The following is a 21,645-nucleotide window of genomic DNA, read 5'->3' as shown; positions in this document are numbered from 1 at the left end:
CTGCTATGAGTAATAGTGTTTAGATAAACATTCTTGCTCTTAAGTCTTTTGCCAAATCCTTTAATTATTTCATTAGTTTAAGTTCTTACCAATGGAATTTGTACATCAAAGGGCATATATATTTTCCAGGCCTTTGACACTTACTACCCTAGTTTTCTCTGAAACCTTCCACTGAAATTACATTCTTATCAGTGGAATATATAAATGCTAGTTTCCTACACCATTACCTTACCAACTCTGGACATCTTACTATTCTTTAATTGTATCAATTTGTTAAGTGGAAAGTTTTCTTATTATAATTTGCATTTACTTCCATGTTTTTGAGAGTTTATTTGTTGAGCTTAATTATTTAATGAAAATTCAGGATTTATTACCTAAAGACCAAAAAACTTGTTTGTTTCTGATGTGGGAATTTATTCATATGGGAAGTCTTAGAAAGTCAGACAAGTTAAACTATAGTTATTCATAAATTTAACAATATTTATGTATCTTAACTGGAATTAAATAAAATTTCAGCTGTTCCCTCCCCCCAAAATCTAGTAGATTGAAATCCCTGAATTTTAGGACAATGTTGCTAGAAAAAAAATACCATTGAAGGAAAGGTTTTAAGTTTTAAATAACAAAGGCCAGACTGAGATTGTTTGCAAAAATGAGTTTTTAAAGTTGTAAAGGAAGATTTTTGTTATTGTTCTTTATTCCTGGTTTTGGACAGAAACATCATGGTACTTACTCAGATTTAAATATTATCACTTCTTTGGTTAAGACAAAGCAGGGAGCTTCTGTAGGGAGAAGCACCGTACATATGTATATGCCAAGTTCTGCATTAGAAAGGCGGGTAGTAAGTATACACTCTAACCTAGACTAGACTAGGCTGTAGTAATCTGGACCTGTGGCTGCCATTGGCTAGTACTGTGATCTCAGGCAGAGTTACTTAATTTCTCTGTGTCTGTTTCTTCATCAGTAAATTGAAATTAATTGGCTGATTTTTTCACTCACCAAATATATATATTTTTTTAAAGATTTTATTTATTTATTTGACAGAGAGAGATCACAAATAAACAGAGAGGCAGGCAGAGAGAGAGAGAGAGAGGGAAGCAGGCTCCCTGCTGAGCAGAGAGCCCGATGCGGGACTCGATCCCAGGAACCTGAGATCATGACCTGAGCCGAAGGCAGCGGCTTAACCCACTGAGCCACCCAGGTGCCCATCACCAAATATTTTTTGAGTGGCTGTTATGTGCCAAACATTACTCTAGTTTTATGATAATGGCAATGAACAAAGCAGCCAAAAATCTTTGTGTTCATGGAGCTTATGTTCTAGTGGAAAAGACAACTAAGGAAAATGTAGAGTATGTCAAATGGGGACATGTGCCAGGGGCAAAAAGAAAAGCAGAAAAGAGGGTATTGGTGAAAACGAAATTATAGAATTGACAGGAGATGGCTCAATGGGAAACTGATACTGTGCCTGATGTGTTTGAGAAATTGAAGAGGCCATTGTGACTAGAATAGAATATGTTTCAGACAGCTGAGTAGGATATGAGACAAGTGAGGGAATACTGTACTCATCTGTATTAGAAAAACAGTTTCCTTCTGGGAGTCCCTTTACTACTCACACAGAAGTCTTCACTTCTGACACCAAACAAGCACCAAATGTATGTGGAGGTTTTCCGCACAGCAAGCCATTCTCTGAGTCACCAGCTCGGTGTCCTACATTTTACCTCAATTCTGAGGCTGCCTACCTGGAGATATGGTCAGATCCCACAGGTTAAGGGCTGGTGGCAGAAGATTGACCCCCACACTCCACATGCCAGTTACAAGTCCATGTTGTTTCCTGTGCTTCTGACCAATTGACTATAAATCTGAGCTTCCTATGACCCCCTCCTTGGTTCAATTAATTTGCTAGAGAGGTTCCCAGAACTCAGGAAACGTGTTTACCAGTTTATTAAAGGATATTATAAGGATATAGGTGAACAGCCAGATGAAGAGACCCATACAGGGAGGTCTGGGAGGGTCCTGAGCACTGTAGCTTCTGTCCCTGTGAAGTTGGGTGTATCACCCTCCTGGTACATGGATATGTTCACCGAACTGAAAGCTCTTCAAAGCCTATACTGTAGGGATTTTTATGGAGGTTTTATGAGGTAGGCATGTTCTATCATTAACTCCATTTTCAGCCCTTCTCTCTTCTCAAGTGAATGGCGGGGAGGGTCAGGGCTGAAAATTCCAGGCTTTTAATCATGGCTCGGTCTTTCCAGTAACCAGGTCTCATTCAGGGAGCCTACACAGTGTCACTTCACCAGAGCAAAAGACACTCTTAGCACCCAAGAAACTGAAAGGCTTTCAGGAGCCCCGTGATGGGAACCAGGGTCAGAAACCTAATATTAGAGCAAAAGATGATCCAGTGCTCTGATCACTTAGGAAATAACAAGGGTTTTAGAGGCTCAGTGCCAGGAACCAGGAACAAAGACCAATATATATTTGCTGTTACCCCATTATCTTTTTATGGTGGGGAGTAAATACTGAGTACTTTGAACATTGCCTGACTATGTACATTACTATTGCCACAATAATGCTACGCAACAGAATCTCTGCAGAGTATAATGACAGATGTTTATGTTTTCTGATAAATGTTATGGTTTTATTTTTTAAAGATTTTTATTTATTTATTTAAGAGAGAGAGAGCACACCTTCAGGGGGAGCAGCAGACAGAGGGAGAAGCAGGCTCCCTGCTAAGCAGGGAGCCTGATGTGGGACTCCATCCCAGGACCCTGGGATCATGACCTGAGCCAAAGGCAGACCCTTACACAACTGAGCCACCCAGACATCCCAAATGTTGTTTGTTGGACAGTTTTTCTGGTCCCGATTGGGCTCATTCTGCACCTACAATCAGCCGTGGGATGTGTAGGCAGTTCTGCTGATCTTTGCTTAGCTGCCTTGTATATTTGGAAATCTAGGATGGCAAGAACTGGGGCCACTTGGCTCTCTTTTACATTCTCTTGCATTCTCCAGGAGACTAACTCGGACCTGTTCTCATGGTCCTGGTTCCAGGTGAAGTGTATATAGTCCTCCTGAAGCTTAGGCTTGAACTGAGCACCATCAACTCTGCCACGTTCTACTGGCCAAAGCAACTCCCAAGGCCAGTCCAGGTTTAAGAAGTGGGTAGATTGATGTTGCATCTTGATGGGAGGAGCAGCAAATTCAACTTGTAAGAAGTCGTAGATACATGTAGGGGTGAGACAGAGGTCATTTTAGTAGTCTACCACATAGGCACATAAAAGCTCAATAAATATTAGCTATTATTTTCATGTTACTGAACTACCTAGTTGTATTTAGGAGGTTTTCAAATTCTCAAATTCAGATCATTAATTTTTTTTTTTTAAAGATTGTATTTATTTAAGATAAGCAGAGCAAGGGAGAGCACAACAGATGGGAGAAGGGAAGGGAAAAGCAAACTCTGCAGAGCAGGGAGCCTGAGGTGCGACTAGATCGCAAGGACCCTGGGATCATGACCTGAGCTAAAGGCAGACACTTAACCAATCGAGTCACCCAGGCACCCCTCAGATTATTAATTTGTAATAGCCCTTCATAAATATTGCAGGTCTTTTTGCCTTTGAATTTTAGGATGGATTGTTACTGCATTTTTGCCCTATAAAAGTTTAAAGTTGTTATGTAATCAAGTATATCAGTCTTTTCCTTTATGACTTTTGGCTTTGATTGCATGCCTAGAAAGTGAGTTCCTACTCCAAGACTATAATTTTTTAAATCACCTGCCTTTTCATCTTGTACTTTTTAAAAAAGATTTTATTTATTTATTTGACAGAAAGAGAGGTATCACAAGTAGGCAGAGAGGCAGGCGGTGGGGTGGGGATGCAGGCTCCCCACTGAACAGAGAGCCTGATGCAGGGCTCAATCCCAGGACCCTGAGATTGTGACCTGAGCCAAAGGCAGAGGCTTAACCCACTGAGCCACCCACGTGCCCCTCTTCTTGTACTTTTATATTTCATTTTGCATATTTGAAGCCTTTACCTATCATGAAGTGACATTCCCAATTATTAAGTGAAACAAAAAGGAAATCAGTGTAAACTACAGGAAGTATGGAAAACACCAGCTTACAAAACAGGGGTTTCTGATTTACCACAGTGTACTTTGGAAGATCCTGTCCCATTCCACTTACTCTGAGATTATCTATATCTCCTGCTTGGCATCCAAAAAGATACCCTATTGTTTCCCAGCCACACATAGCTGGAATTTGATATCTAATCTTATTTGTGGTCAAGACCCAAGAGGAGGTGCACCTGGGTGGCTCAGTGGGTTAAGCCTCTGCCTTTGGCTCAGGTCATGATCCCAGGGTCCTGGGATCGAGCCCTGCATCAGGCTCTCTGCTCAGCGGGGAGCCTGCTTCTTCCTCCCTCTCTGCCTGCCTCTCTGCCTACTTGTGATCTTTATTTGTAAAATAAATAAATAAAATTTAAAAAAAAAAGAAATATAACAGATTTCTTTTTTTTTTTTAACAGATTTTTTTATGTTGATTTTGTATCCTTTGACTTTGCTGATTTCGTTTATCAGTTCTAGCAGTTTCTTGGTGGAGTCTTTTGGGTTTTCCTGCCCCATATGTTAACAATAGTTACAATGACTGAAATAATCACAGCTTTCTGGTATAGCCTGCTTTCTACAATGCATAACATTCATATAATAGGGGCCACATTGTTAGATCTTATCATTCTAACACTGCAGTTTATACATATACAGTTTATACATATATACAGCTCCCAGATTTCAGTTCTCAGAGGAATTCTTCTATGCCAGGCTACAACATAAAGACAAATTATTTGAAAGAGAAATAGATGAATGATATTAAGATTCCACATGCCAGTTATGCAGTTCCTTTTAGAAGCTTTATATTCAGTCCCCTTCTTCATTTTAGGAATATTTATTGAGCACCTGTTATGTTATTATTTAATCTTAATCTCACTTTATCCTAAACCAGATTTACAAATCTTATAAATCAGTTCTTTTGCCATTGTTCTCTGTCTCAATGAATGTTACCATTTACTGACGTCAAAAATCTAGATGCTGTCCCCAGCCTTTTTCTCTGTCCCTATTTTTCCCATCAATTACCAGGTTTAAAGGCTTTCTCTTTTCTCTCTTTGCAGTACCACCACTATAATCCAAATCCTCATCATGAATCACAGCCTCAGTTTTTACTTCCTACTAATATACTTTCTTTATAAGAACAGAGACCTTAATGCAATCCAAATGTGTCCTGTCACACTCCAGTTTAAAATTCTTTAGTTCAAGGGGTCCTGGGTGGTTCAGTCATTAAGTGTCAGACTCTTGGTTTCTGCTCAGGTCGTGACCTCAGGGTGGTGAGATCAAGCCCTGCATCAGCTTCTATGCTCAGCGGGGAGTCCTGCTTAAGATTCTGTCTCTCTCTCTCCCTCTACCCCTCCCCTATCTCTCTCAAATAAATCTTTGAAAAATAAAATAAAAATCTTCAGTTCACCATTAACCTTAGGATAAAATCAAAACACTGTGATTGGTTTATAAGTCCTTGTACTGTCTGACCACTATTTAGTTGTCCCAGCTTTTCCTCTCTTTCAGTAAACTCAATGTTTCAGCCAGTGAGTTCCTGTCTATCTCTTCATCTTAAATTAACACATGGTAATCCCTTATTTGAAACATTCTTCTCTTTCCCTACCTTTCCCAACCTGGCTAATATTTGTCATTTGTCTTAAAAGTTATTATAAAATACTATACATGAAAGTTAGATATCTATAATTTTTAAAAAATGAAAAAAGAGTGTCTGTATATCTAAAAGGGTATTTCTAGTACCTTTGAAGTCTTTAATGTGCCCCTCTCTGACTGTATCTCTTCTCCTTATTCCGGAGATAACCACTGTTCTGTATTTATGTCTGTTGTCCTGTTTGTTTTGTTTATAATGTCATTAACAAAAGTATATGTTTTCCTTAACAACTATGGTTTGGTTTCACATGATGAAACTAGTTTTACATAGCTGTGGTTCATTTTTGTTGCTGTAAGTCCTTTCACTGGGTGACCATTACAAAATTTATTATCTGTTTTCTTGTGGATGAGTGTTTAGGTTGTTCCCAGTTATTTGCTATTATAAACAATATTGTTATGAATATTCTTATATTTTCTCCTGATACATATGTGCAAGGGTATAGGCCTAAGAGGAAAATTGCTAGGTTTTATACATTCTCTGCTTTATCAAATGATACCAATTTTTTTCCAGAGTGGTAATAGTAAGTTATTTCCTCTCTCTGTATAGTGTTCATGAGTAACCACTGATCCTCCATCCTCAGCAACTCTGGGCATTGTCATTCTTTTGCCAATCAAGTGGTTATAAAATGGTGTCTCTTGGATTTTGTACACATTGCCATGTTTACTGATGAGTTTGAGTGTATTTTCATGTTTATTTGCCATTTGTATTTTATGCCTATGTCTTTTGTCTGTTTTCCTATTGGGTTATTTTTTATTTCATATTGGATTTGAGCAGTATTTATATACATACAGATATATTTTACTTGACTTAACTCATTAAACACTCTTATAGGGGCACCTTGGTAGCTCAGTTGGTGTTCGACTCTTAGTTTCAGCTCAGGTCATGATCTCAAGGTTTAGAATTGAGCCCCGCATAGAACTCCCCTCTGAAGGCAGAGTCTGCTCAGAATTCTCTCTCTCCTTCTTCCTCTGCCCCTCTCCATGTTTATATTATCTCTCCCTCTAAATAAACAAATAAAATATTTGAAAAATATATTTATATTATATCTGAGCTATATACTGAGCTAAACTGAGAATACAGCTGTGGATGAGAAAGAACCTATCCCTTGGAGCTAGAGAGTATAATGCTAAGTGAAATGAGTCAGTCAGAGAAAGACAAATACCATATGATTTCACTCATATGTGGAATTTAAGAAACAAAGGAACCATGGGGGAAAAAAAGAGCCAGTCTAAAAAATGGACCCTTAACTTGAAATAACAAACTGATGGTTACCAGAGGGGAGGTGGGGGAACAAACGGGTGAAATAGGTGAAGGGGATTAACAGTGGATTTATCCTGATGAGCCCTGAGTAATATATTAAAATGTTGAATCACTATATTATACACCTGAAACTAATGCATAACACTGTATGTTAATTATACTGGAATTAAAATTTAAAACTTAATAAAAAAGCAAGAAGAAACTATCCCTGCTCACATGGGTTCATGCCCTCACTCTGTTGAAGGAGTCAGAGAGTAATGAAACAAATCTCTAAAGTAGTTAGATTGTGGGGCACCTGGATGGCTCAGTTGGTTAAAGGTCCAACTCTTGGTTTGAGCTCAGGTCATGATCTCATGTGGGATTGAGCCCCAGGGCAGGCTCCACACTCAGTGGGGGGTCTGCTTGAAGATTCTCTCCCTGTCCCACTTCCCCTGCTCACATGGGCACGATCTCTCTGTCTCTGTAAAATAAAATATTTTTAAAAAAATACTTAGATTTTAAGAGGTGCTGTTAATATCAGCTTACTTTGCACTTCCTCAGGATAAACTTACCTGACTCTTGCTAAATTTGGTCCCTTTGAATGCTGTAAGTACTTCCATGGCGCACACATTAGTAGTAGTGTTTGCCTTTCTCACTGGTTGACCCGTTTTCCGAGATCAGGAGCCTATTTTGTTACTGTTTATTTCTGTATTTCCGGCACTTAGTCCGGTGTTATTCACATGGTAAGTGCTTAATATCTATATATAATATGAATGAATGGATGGATAGATGGGAAAAAAGTTGTTATCAGTGATAATAACTGAAAATTCAGCATTCCGTGGTAACACCTGAGAAGTATAGGCACCTGGATTTGGCATTTTGATATTGACAATGACAGGTAAAATGCAGTAGAAAGTAACTATTTCAAATCCTATATGAAATAAATAGCTCATTGCACATTTTTTTAATCCAAAAATACAGTTGCTAGGGGAAAGTACTATGTATAAGTATTAATTTAGGCCTAGTTGAGTAATTAAAAAAAAATTACAGAGTAGAGTAATACACAATAGGAAGCTCACTTAGCCAACAAATACAGAGGAATTTTTAGTATATACTAGGTGAGTATAAGGCAGAAGAGAAGCCATATAACATGATGAAAACGTGATGTTGGTCATATTCCCTTGTTACCGCTGCGGGCTTTCATACAGTAACTAGGTGCCCTACAGACCCACTTGATGCATCTGAAGAGCAATAGTCTAATGTAATGAATATTCTGGGAGCAAGATTCATTCTAAATATGTCAACTTGGATATTGAAGAAATGGAAGGAGGTGCCAACCTGTGAAGTACTGGGTCAGAGCAACCAAGCCGAGAAAGAACAGAGGGCAGACTTCTCATGACTGAGCCTGGGGTCTTCCGAGGGGTCAGAAGCCTCAGGACTCGTATGACTTGGGAGTTACTTCAGTCTGGTGAAATGTGGCACTGAGCAGAACGTAATCTTGGTGTGGACATGTGCAGCATAATACTTACTGGTCAGACCAAGAAGCTAATGACATGCAGTCTGATCTGCCTAGTGGAAGAAGTACCAGGAGAACCCAAAGAAGATAGAACACATCTTGTACCTGCTGTTAGATTTACACCCTTGCTACAAGTAATATACTTCAGTAACTGCGCAGAGGTACCTGAGAAGAAGTAAAAAACCATGAAAAACTTTCCTGGCATGGGCTAAAAGGACCGAAGGTTACTTGTTTGTAAAGGTGCATAACATCTCATCAGAAGTGTTCCTAATGACATTGAAAAATTACAAAATCACAGGAATGATGGGTACTAGAATGTGGCTGATTGAAACCTATATATAATGTCCAATCTCTATTCACTCATGCCACAAAGATTAACTGAGTACAGTTATTATATGTCATGGACTACTAAATGCCACGAAAACAGACTTGTAAAGCCAGACACCTAAGTTGGTGTTATTTGCTTGTTGAAATTTTTTTTGTGGTCTCTACCAGAATTAATTTGTGATTGCTTACCTAAATAATACACATTCAGGTTAATAAAAGGAAAACAAAACAAAAAAAAAAATCAAAAGGAACATTAGGGTTAGCCTAGTTAATTTAACTGGGTCCAGTTAACTGTAAGTTTTCTGACAGTAAGGGCAAAGGGAGATTATATTGTTAGGTATCAGAAACAGTTTTTCCTGGTAGTGTTTGTGAGATCAATTTATTATGTGGATGCCTTATATAAAAGAAATTAAATAAATCCAGTGAATCATAATCTCAAGAATATTTATACAGTGAGTGCAGAAGTAGACATTTAAAGGCTATATATGATTCTGACCCTTTCTTTTTTTAAGAGAGGAAAAGCGAGACAGAGGTGGGGAGGAGCTCAGGGAGAATCTTGAGCAGGCTCCATGCTGAGTGCCGAACTGGATACGGGGCTTGATCTCAGAACCCTGAGACCATGACCTGAGCAGAAATCAAGGGTCAGACACTTAACCCACTGAGCCACCCAGACAGCCCTTATTTTGACCTTTTTTTTTTTTTTTAAGATTTTATTTATTTATGTGACAGAGTCACAGCAAGGAGGGAATACAAGTAGGGGGAGTGTGGGAGAGGGAGAAGCAGGCTTCCTGCTTAGCAGAGATCCTGATGGGGGCTTGATCCCAGGACCCTGGAATCATGACCTGAGCTGAAGGCAGACACTTAACAACTGAGCCACCCAGGCGCCCCTCTTTGGATCTTTCTTAAAAGGCTAAGGCAAAACAGTCTAGTAGTGGTGATAAGACACATGCATATATGTGAAACTGTGTACATGATAAGGTGTGTACAGAAATAATTAGAATACAAGGTAGAAGGTGGTACCAGGAAGAGTAATAGAGAAATTGATATGGGAGTTGGAGGGGGGAAGATTAGTTCCAAGATAAAAGGGAGGGACAAGGTCATGACTGATCCTTGAAGGTGGTAGGATTTGGACAGGGTGTTTTCTTATCCTCAGACTATTTATCAGAATTTAGAAATAGCCACATGAAGTTAAATGTCCAAGACAAACATGCTAAAAACAATGAAAGGACTGCAAGAAAGACAATGTGCTACACCTTAAATTTATATAATATTATGTATGAATTAGTCTCAACAAAACTGGAAAAAAACAAATCTCAGTATATGGAGATTACACCAGGAAGGAAGGGAAGGAGGGAGGGTGGGAGAAAGGAAAAGAAAAGAAAAAGGAAGGGAATGTGCAATCTCCATGGCTTTGAAAGTATATGTGGTTTCACATGCCTGCATAATCTCACAAAACCTCGGTTTCTTCAACCCTATGTTAGAGATAATAGTAACTACCTGATGTAATTTTTGTAAGGATTACAGTAATTAATGTACATGAGAACACTTCGCACAAACTTGATATGACCTGGCTACATAGTGATTTATAATTTCTTCCCTTCCATTCAAGGTAGAAAAAGGTAGACCTAAGTAAGGATTTGGATAATAGAAACCAACTATATGGGGCACCTGGGTGGCTCAGCGGGTTAAGCCTCTGCCTTGGGCTCAGGTCATGATCTCAGGGTCCTGGGATCGAGCCCCATATCCATCTCTGTGCTCAGCAGGGAGTCTGCTTCTCTCTCTCTCTGCCTGCCTCTCTGCCTGCCTCTGATCTTATAAAATAAATAAATAAAATCGTTATTTTAAAAAAAAGAGAACCAACTATATGTGGTTGTTGAAAGTCACAAATGCTTTCTCCACGACTGGCGGAGGATACAGATGACCCACTGTTAAAGTGGGTGATTCTAAGTAAAGGTGAAAAATCAAAGTTCCAGAGGATTGCATCTCACTAGAACACCATTCTAATAAGGAGATTCTTAATGATATTAAACATGAAGTCTTGTATTTAAACAAATCACAGAGTAGGATAACATAAAAGCAGCATATAGGAAAATACTAAGAACCTTTTGTTGTTTCCAAATTCAACATGAATTCGATTCATATAGCTGCCAAAGAATAAGAGAGAAAAAAGTCACCTAACAGATGACACATTAAGTCTTGGGTGTCAGTTGCCAAATCCAGTGCTTACCTTCCAGTCCTGACTTGCCTTAGTCTTTATGTAATATTTACAATGTTGGCCACACATTCTTGACTCCCAGAGATGCACATTCCTAATTTTTTCTACTATGAGCGTTCTTCGGATTTTTTCAAGCTTCTTTTTCCTCGCCCCTGCCCCTTAAATGCTAGTTTTTTTCAAGTTTCTCCTCAGTGTCTACTGTAAAGTGCTTAGTTTCTGTCTTCTTTCCTTGAGCCTACATAGATGGTGAAGTCTCTTCTATACACGCCATCCTGTTTGAAACCTTCTCCAGTCCAGCTGGTTTGCAGTTTATTCCCTTCCCTACTTTTCCACACTAACCCCACTGTTCTTATCTGTGTGTTCTCTGGGATGTCCCAGTCCATTCTGAAATTAGAACATCCGAAGACATCTCTGCGTCTCTCACCAAGAGCCCTGTCCTAGTGATCAGGTTCATTTATCTAGTTGTCGAATTACCACACTTCCACACCCTGCCCTATCTTCCAGACTCTCACAAGGCAGACTGTCTGAAAATTACCTAGTGCTATTTCCCCAGCCTGGTCTTGCTGTCGCAGTTTCTATTTGCAATGGTAAGTTCACTGTGTTTCATTGGTAATACTATCCACCCTCTCATCCAAAGTACAAACTATAGCATCTTTCACAAAGTCCTGCCAGTTTTACCTTTTGAATATTTCTTGAATTCATTGTTTTCTCTCCCACTCCTATTCCCACTTTTAATTCTCATTGTTCGTCTGGAATAGTAAAGACTGCCAACTGGTCTCCTTTACCTCCTAAAATTGGCCACTTCCCACTCCTCATGGCCCTAGCCCCGCCTCGGCCCCCAGCTATCTGTGGAAGAAAAAAAAAAAACAAAAAACAAAAAACACCTGCCTGGCTGAATGATAGATCTAACCCTCTCACTGAGGGCATCCCATTGACTACAAAATGGACTTCAGTCTCTAGTCTGGCATGACATTAAAAACAAAACAAAACAAAAACAGCCTTGTCTGTTCAACCTCTCCAGCTTCATTTCTCTCAATTCCTTTTCTAACTTCTGATTTGGCTATGATTCTTAGAATACACTATTCAGTGATTTAAAATGGGCCTCTGTTAGTCTTTCCACTCCACTTTCATGCCTGCTTTTAGGCTTCACATATCCTGTTCCATCCTTTCCTAGGTAATTCCTATTCATATCCCTTCTCCAGGAAGCTTTCTCTGACTCTCTAGTCTGGGTTGAGTATGGGTCCTCAATCCATCTGTAACATCTTGATTTAACACTGTAATTGCATTTACAGTACTGTGTTGTCTGGTACAAATAAGTGATCAACAAGTATTTGCTAAATTCTTTTTTTTTTTTTTTTTAAGATTTTGTTCTTAAGTAATCTCTACATCCAATGTGGGGCTTAAACTCATGACTCCAAATCAGAAGTTACACCCTCCACCAATTGAGTCAGCCAGGTGCCCCAGTGTTTGCTAAATTCTAATGTGTTTCTCTGCCATAATAGCCAGTAAGTTCCTCGAAGCCTTATTCATCTTTTATCTTTACCAAGTAGCTCTGTGTTCACTTCCTTCTGTGCTCCACGTGACTATTACATATCTCTACTTGGATAGCTCACTGGTGTTACAAACTGCCTATTTCCTTTCCCTTTTTTTTTTTAAGATTTTATTTATTTATTTGTCAGAGTGAGCACAGGCAGACAAGAGTGGCAGGCAGAGGCAGACGGAGAAGCAGGCTCCCGCTGAGCAAGGAGCCCGATGTGGGACTTGATCCCAGGACACCGGGATCATGACCTGAGCTGAAGGCAGCGGCTCAACCAACTGAGCCACCCAGGCGTCCCACAAACTGCCTATTTCTAAAATCAAATGCATGTAAAGCTCCTTTTTTCTCTAGTCCTCCCACCCTCCCCCTATAAAAGAAAAAGAAACAGTCTAATCTGCTCCTCCTCCTGAATCCTCTAGTTCTCACTCATGTCTTTGCAAAACAGAAATATGGTCATGGATGCCCCTTCTCCTTCCATCTTCACTTCACCAAATCTTCATGGGGCTTCACTAGAAAGCAGTCTCATTCTGGATGACTTCCAGTTCTGAAATTCTATTATTTATTGGTAATCAGTGGCATGGCTTATACAAAAAATATATAGCATTTTTAGGTTGAAAGACATAGCTTAGCAAGTGGTTGAGCTTTCACATTCTGGAATAAGATTGCCTGCTTCACATCTCGCATTTGCCACTTTCTTAGCTATGTGACTGTGGGGTTAGTAATTGAATGTTTGTCTACGTTTGTTTCTTGATCTATAGAGTAAGGATTAAGTGAGGTAATGCAGAGAAAGCACTTACCATAGTACATAGACATAATAAGCACTTCACAAGTAAGTAAAATAACCTAGTATTATACTTAAGTAGGTGCTTTCCTTTGCTTTCAGTGTGATTTCAAAATCTAAAGGAGCTAAGATTGGTAATTACTCATCTTTCATGTTTGTTAGGAAAATTTTTTTAAACCTACCTTTTTTCTTTTAGTGGTGAGGAAACTCTCCTCTGCTTTAAAGAGTAGCCTTTTGGTATGTAGGCCATCATAGAATTTGTAATCATTTTTATCATTGTAAAATTTGCGAAAGGATGATCATGTCTGATGGAAATACAAGACGTCATCATTACTTTCCTTTCTCACATAGTCTCTTGACTTTTATTTCTCACGGAAGTACAGACATTTGGCTTCTAGGGGGTGCTAAACCACACCAACAGCAGAACTGGGACATTGCCTGTGTCAACCCAGAGCCACATAGGCCATGCTTTCTGATTATGTCTGTGCCTGTCTCAACAAGGACAGGACAGACTAAAGGCACTACGGAGCTGTGGGCAACCTCAAGAGAATGGCAGACGTGACTGAGTGCTTGGTAACAGATGACAGTATTGGACAGCATGGCCTCTGGAGGAAGATTTCCTGGGTTACTGGCCATTTCTAGCATTATGACCTTAAGTAAGTTATCTAACCTCTCTGTTAAATAGCCTTAGTTTCATCATCTCTAAAAATGGAGGTAATCTGTGTTACGGTGTTTTTGGAAGGATTAAATGAGTTAGTATATGAAAAGCACTTAGAATAGTGCCTGCTATATAATTATTTGACATTGTTATTATTATTGACAGTGCTGGTTGTGGTGATTGACAGCAGCCAAGAAGCAGCTAGAGGCTTCCTCCTAACTAGATGAAGTAGCATGCCAGCTTCCTAACTAGATGAAGTAGCATGCCAGCCAAAGTTGTTGGCCACCTGTTCTAGGTACACTAGAAAGCCATATCCCTTAAAGCTTTTCTAACAGTCCATTTACAAGGGAACCTTCACTATATCTGCAAGGAAATGAAATGCCGAAGCATAAGCCCATAGTCAGCTACCCAAGACTTCACTGGCCTTCATTCTGAATTAAAGGATTTGGACTGGCTGGTTTCTAAGGCCCCTTCCAACTGTGAATATGTGAATCTTCATTCACTGGTTAAATACATTTATTCTTGTGCTCTTGTTTTCCTTTGAGGTTTGCTTGATTTAGTATCCCTTTTTATTTATTTATTTTTAAGATTTTATTTTTAAGCAATCTCTACACCCAACCTGGGGCTTGAACTTAAAATCCTGAGATCAGGAATTGCATGCTCTACCAACTGAGCCAGCCAGGTGCCCTTAGTATCCCTTTTAATATGCTTGTCAGCATGAGTTCATATATTGAGTTCATATTAATGTTACATTCATCTGTTTCTCAGACCATGTCTTGAATTTAGAGTAATAGCTAGAGCTAGGCACGTGAAAAGTCCTTCTTTTTTTATTATGATGTAAATTTGCAATCATAAATCAAAGTAGATGCAGCTCCCTCACCAAGATTCAAAATTGTCAGCTCATGGCCAATCTGTTTTCATATACTTCCTCCTCCAATTATTTTGAAACATATTCCAGCATGATATTGCTTTAATCATAAGTATTTCAGCATATAGATCTAAAAGATAAACTCTTTTTCAAAGATATATAATCTACAATAATTGATAGATAATAATAGATACATAAGCTATGTATCGTCATCACATATAATAACAATAAACACCTATTTGTGGCTGAACCAGTCTTTAGAAAGAAAAGCAGACTAGTTGTTAGCCTAGCCTAGCATGAGGGTTTAGCCATGATCATTCATTCAACAAAATATCCATGTGAGATGACCCAAAAAAAAAAGAGCCTAAGTATTAACTAATGTACCAAGGAGAGAAGTCTCTCTCCTGAGTCATTTAGTAAGGATTTCAATTCTGAAAAGTATACCCCAAACACCAATTAAATGTGCCAGAAGCAAATTATTCATCCTCCTAGAGAAAAATAAAAGTGGAATGTCTTTTTTGAATTGTGGTTTTCCATGAGTGTGGGTAGGCCATTCATTAATGAATTATTAAGGGAGTCTGAATTCCACTTGTGAAGCAGCAATTGATTTCAGATGCTCTGATTCTCAGGTGGCTTTACTTAAGCCAGGTGAAGGATTTAAGAACAATCTTTCCATGCTCATTTATAGTTATTTCTTTAAAACCTGTAAATATTAAACTACTTGTCCTATATACAACATTAGGAGAAAAACAATTAGACTAATGTCTGCTTATTTTTCAGAACCTGAGATTTTTGTTTCCTTCCTTATAACTTTGTAATCAGGCTTCTCTGTAAGTTCTCTTTGCCAAGAGTAGAAATAATACAGGTATATCTAGTGTCACATAGTTCTTCCTATGACCTTAAGCAATTTCTTTCTAACATTTTTCATTTTTATTCCTATCTCTTAGAAAAGATGACTTTGAAGAGTCCCTTCTCATGTATTTACAGTGAAATTTGGGAAAAAGAACTTATTTCCATGACATTCTAAAATTAAAGAAAATTTCCTTTTTTTTCCTAAGTGGATAACTAACTTTTTTTTAAAAAGATTATTTAGTTTAGAGAGAGACAGCACGAGGGGCAGTGGATAGCACAAGGGGATAGGAAGGGGCAGAGGAAGAGAAAGAGAATCTTAAGCAAGCTCCAAGCCCAGCGTGGAGCCCAACTCCAGGCTCGGTCTCATGACCAAGTACCCAAGCACCCCAGATTACTGATATTTTAAGAAAGAGTTCACCAAACTGGATCATCATTCATTCCTAGGGGAGACTTTGTGTAATATAATTCGTTCTACTTTTTAAAAGCCTTACTGATAATAGGAAGTTGTACACAACTGAAGTTGTATGTGGCACTGGCTCCAAAATAGCCTGTTTTCATTATGTCAGACCAAGACTGGACCTCTATAGCTGTACCGGTCATTTTAGTCATCAGATTTTTGTTGATATTTAAAAATGAACTTCTGTCTTTTAAACTGTTCCAGGTTTATAGGGAAGTTGCCAAGATAGTACAGAGAGCTCCCATAAATCCCTTCCTTACCCAGTGTCCCCAAATGTGAACATCTTACATTACTATGGAACCAGCACTGGTTCTTTAGTACAACTATGGAACCAGTATATGTATATTACTATTAATTAAATTCTGTACTTTATTCAGATCTCGCTTATTTTTCCCTAATGTCCTTTTCCCTAATGTCTGTTTCAGGGGATCACATTATATTTAATCAGCATGTTCCCTTAGGCTCCTCTGGGCTGTGAGAATCATTCAGTCTTTGTTTTTCATGGCATTGACAGTTCTGAGTAGTACCAATAGGGATTCTATGGAATATCACTCAATTTGTGTTTATCTCACAGTTATACTAAGGTTATAGGTTTGGGAGAAGAAGATAGTAGAGGTGTTTTGCCCTTTTTATCATGTCATGTTTAGGGGTACATGATGTCTATGTGGCATCACTGATGATGTTAGTCTTGGTCAGTTGGCTGAGGTAGTGTTTGCCAAGTTTTTCTACTATAAAGTTACTTTTCCCCACTTCTCCACGCCCTTCCTCTTTGGGAGCAAGTCAATTAAGTGCAGCCCATACTGAAGGCAGGAGAGAAGTTAATCTTCACCTTCTTGAGCGTTGGAGTACCTACATTAAATATTTGGAATTTACCTGTATAGGATCTTGGTTTTTTTTTCCTTCCTTGGTTCCTTCCCTCCTTCCTTCCTTCCTTCTTTCTTTCTTTTTCATTCATGTATGTCAGTACGAAGTCATGGATTTTATACTTTGGGAGAACCAGTCATACTTTGACTCTCCCTCCCCTTAAAGGAGCCACAGGTGGTATGTACAACTCTCAGCCACCTTTTTTTAAAACTTTAAATTTTGAGGGGTACCTGGCTGGTCCAGTAGATTAAGCATCTGCCTTCCGCTAAGGTCATGATTCCAGGGTCCTGGGATCAAGCCTCGCATCAGGCTCCCTGCTCAGTGGGGAGGCTGCTTGTCTTTCTCTTCCTTGATTGTGCTCTCTCTTGCTATCTCTGTTACTATCTCTGGGTTTCTCTTGCAAATAAAGAAATACAATCTTAAAATAAACTTTACATTTTGAGAGAGATTTCCACGCAGTTATGAGAAATAACACAGAATGGTCCCATATTCACTTCATATGGTTTTCCCCAGTTGCAGTAAGGAATTGATGCAGTCCACCAACCTTATTTACATTTCACCAGTTTTATTTCCACTCATTTCTATGTATTTGTGTATTTTCACATGTATGAATTTCTGTGACTATTAGTTATCTATCTTAAGTGCTACTTCTGTGAGTACAAAAAAGGGACTGTACAATGAAAAAAATAGATACAGCTTTTGGCTTTATCAGACATAGGCTACTCAAAATAAAGGCCACTGGAATGTCTCTCTGTTTAGGGTGGTTCTGCTCTGTACTCAAAGTGTTTGTGGCTGAGGTCATGGTATACATTTTTGTGAATGGGCTCTTTATGGGAAGTGTATTGTGTTACTTTTGCAGGAGCACTTTGAAAGTTCATTGTTTTTTTAAAGGCTTCCTACAGCTGCTAAACATTTTCTGTATAATCTAAGAAATTACTTTCCCATACCAGCAGGTGGAAGCAAGAGCAGTCTTATTGTGGACTTCGCTTTCTGAGTCTACTGGCATATTCTGTAGATAATCTGTCCATGACTCAAAGTATCTTTATGATATATCCCTTACTTGATTACTTTTCTTCTTTGCTTTATTACCTTATTTATTTCGTGTCTTGGGCTGAACTTAATAGTCATTCTAGGACAAATTTCGATTTTTCATTACTTTTCTAGCTCATTGACTCAGCAGTTAACAACGTGTATACTTTGCACTAAGATATTACTCCACATTTGCTAAGAAACACAAAGGTGACTAAGACATGGAGTGTGTTTGTAAAGAGCTTCGATTCTAGTAGAATTAGAAGGAGAATGTCTTCATTCTTCCCCTGACCTAGGATAAATAGATCAGTGTGTCTTCCTAGTGTTTCTTTCACCAGCAAATCTATGGCTGGTATTCAATCTTCATACCGATTTCAGTGCATTCAACAAACATCTACTGAGTATCAGGCACTTTATAAAGACTTAACTTATAAATTTGTGCTTTTTTCCTTACAGATTAAAAAAAGGCCAAAGCACTGCTCACTTCAGCAGCACGTATTCTAAAGTTGGAATGATACAGAGAAGATTAGCATGGCCCCTGCACAAGGATGGCACACAAATTCATGAAGCATTCCACATTTTTAGACGAAACCAGAGAGGGAAACAAACCATAAGAGATTCTTGATCTCAGGAAACAAACTGAGGGTTGCTGGAGGGGAGGGGAATGGGAAGGATGGGGTGGCTGGGCGGTGGACATCAAAGAGGGTGTGTGCTATGGTGAGTGCTGTGAATTCTGATGAATCACAGATCTGTACTCCTGAAACAAATAATACATTATATGTTAATTAAAAAGAAAAGACCAAAGCAATCTTTAGCTATATCATTTATATTTTAGCTTTTTAATACAGATTGCATAGAGTAAGTATCCAGTTGACATATAGACCCTGAACTTAAGGAATTTAGAAATTAGAAGTAGCTAATTTTAGTAACATTTCCTGGAATACACTTGGAAGATCTTCCACAAATGCTAATGGAAATAAAATGGAAGTATGATAACTCTTGATCAATTCTGCTAGCTATTTAGCAACAGCTAATAAGAATAATAATAAAATATTGAAAGTAAAATTAAAAATTTTATTTTTAAAAAAGATTTTATTTATTTATTTGATACTGAGAGAGGGAACACAGCAGGGGAGTGGGAGAGAGAGAAGCAGACTTCCTGGGGAGGAGGGAGCCTGATACGGGGGTCCATCCCAGGACCCTGGGATCATTACCTGAGTCGAAGGCAGATGCTTAATGACTGAGCCAACCAGGCATCCCTAAAATAAAAATTTTACGCAAAGGCTATAAAAGAAAGAAGAGTCTGTGTGTCTGTTTGTCTTTCTGTATGTGGAGAGTGAGAAATACAGAACTACCCCGTGGCAGATTTGCTTGCTCTGTCCTCTAAATTCCCCATCACTCTATTCATATAAAATTTGCTGCCTTGTATTCTCTTTGTCTCTTCCTCACAAGTCTGTAAGCTCCTGCAGGGCAATAACTGTGTTTTATCTATGTGGCTTCTTGGGAGGATTAAATAAGGAAAGTCGTGTAAACTTTTGATATAATGCCAGCACAATAGCAGGCTCTTAATAAAGAGCGGGGGTTATGATGATGCTTAACAGTCATATGTGTGGCAAGTTTCTAGCTTAGGAACCTAGATGATTAGTAAACTGGGAGTGGGAATTCATGAGAAAGATCAGATTTCAAACATGTTGCATTTGAGATGTCTTCGGGTCTGAGCTCTAGCTAAGTATCTGGATGGAGTCATGTGATACACCAACTTTTTTTTAGTGGGTACGGGAAGAGAAGCCAGCAAAGGAGACTGAGAAGAAATGGTCAAAAAAGTGGGAGAATGACTAAGAAAGAGTAAAAGTAAGCTTTGCCAGGGAACTTTTAGTGAAATAATGTAGACGAATTAGTGATAAGACAAGGAAGTAGAGGCAGTAAGCGGGAAATTTGCAGGATGCAAAAATTGAAGACCATAAGTTGGAAGACCATCTTTCTTTAAAACTAAGAGAAAAATCACACAAATGGGTAAAGGTTCAAGAGATTATTATACTTAATTGCATTCCCTGTAAACTCAGTAATCAACCTAGAAGGATCTTTCTGGACATCAGTTGTGGTAAGGAACATCAAAAGTAATAATTTTGGCCAAGAATCTGAATCTCTGTTTGTTTTATTTCAAGGCTATACTTTAGTAAAATATTCCAATACTATACCTTAGTAAAGGTAAAAGATGACTTATTCCAAGGCATGTAATTCTATAATATTCTGTTCGTGGAACATTTCTATCCTAAGTCAAATTAAAAGGCTTTTAAATGGGGGTACCTGGGTGGCTCAGTCTTTAAGCATCTGCCTTCAGCTCTGGTCATGGTCTGAGAATTCTGGGTCCCTGCTCAGTGAGGAGCCTTCTTCTCTGCCCCTTACCCCACTCATTCTCTCTCTCTCTCCCCATCCCTCTCTCTCTCATCTCCTTTCTCCCTCTTGCTGTCTCAAAATAAAGTCTTTAAAAAAATTAAATGTCCTTAAATGAAAAAGCTGTTGCCTAGACCACTAGTAACTCGAATACCAGATGCTTACCTTTGTTAAGAGAGCTCTAAGTACCCAAACTGGAGGGCTCAGTAATGGCTGAGTACTAATCCTGAATCTGTTCCTGTGCAAGAGTCGATTCAAAAGAAAAATTATTAGCAACATTCAGGATGCTGGAATCCAGTAGGTGCTGTTTTTTCCAGTCTGTACCATCTTCTCTGATTGCAGATCAGAGCTTTATCTAATGCTCTACAGAGGCTAAATACTCTGAAATGGAACGACTTATATATTGGACATGTAGCTAATAGAAGAAAAGTATTAAATAACCTTAAGTGGAATTTTTGGGGTAAGCCTATCACCATTAAAATATACATGTACTTCAAACTGTGTTAGGGTCAGGGTCTCCATGTATCATGGAAACCCAATCTCTGTTCAAGGTCTTTTGGACACACAACCAAGTCAATAAGTGATTACTCTTCAGTCTGATAAGTGCTTTGGTCACTGGACATGTAATATCGGTTAACAGAGGAATAATTCCTAAAACAGCTGAAGGTAGTCAAAAAAGGCTTCCTGGAGAAGGTGAAGTTTGAGTTAAGATTGAAAATAGAATTCTAGGAGCATTGCAGTCCTCAGTAGCTGCTTAGGAATAAACATTAGTTTTGAGGTCAGTACTAGGACTGTTTGCCAGGTATTTTAAAGAATTGGGGCAAGTTTTAGGAAATGCTGTGCCACCACTTTAGAGAAGGGATGAGGACATGGATAAAATATAAATTTGGGAGAATAGAAGTTAGGACGCTTTGCAGGAATGATCTTTGCTCTAGTCCTGACTCTAAGAAAACACATCTCCCTGCGTGGATATTTATTTGTGATGTTGAAGGAAGATAGTGTTGCTGCAGTGAGTTAGCCACATTAGTCCCATCTCCTTTCAAGTACACAGTGAGCACCTATTGTGTGCTCAGCAGTGTGCCTTGTGTTAGGGTTGGGGATTTTGACAAAAGACATGGTTATTGTGCTTGGGAAAGCCCTAGTCTAATTCAGAGTATGAGTCAAGCCAATT

At 38.7% G+C, this 21,645-nt stretch overlaps 1 protein-coding gene and 1 non-coding gene across 2 annotated transcripts in view; both read left to right on the top strand.

Annotated features, from left to right (window-relative positions):
• Positions 1–21,645, top strand: part of NLN (neurolysin) — a 93,071-nt gene that overhangs the window by 12,431 nt on the left and 58,995 nt on the right. The window lies entirely within an intron of this gene.
• On the top strand, positions 18,557–18,663 carry LOC116864014. Its single transcript, XR_004381904.1, has one exon. It is a non-coding gene; the product is annotated as a U6 spliceosomal RNA (small nuclear RNA).

The sequence above is a fragment of the Lontra canadensis genome, unplaced genomic scaffold (assembly GCF_010015895.1).
Source record: "Lontra canadensis isolate GAN:19392208 unplaced genomic scaffold, GSC_riverotter_1.0 scaffold4, whole genome shotgun sequence".
Lineage (NCBI taxonomy): Eukaryota > Metazoa > Chordata > Mammalia > Carnivora > Mustelidae > Lontra > Lontra canadensis.
The sequence above is the reverse complement of the archived record's forward strand: the minus strand, read 5'-3'. Positions and strand labels throughout refer to the sequence as shown.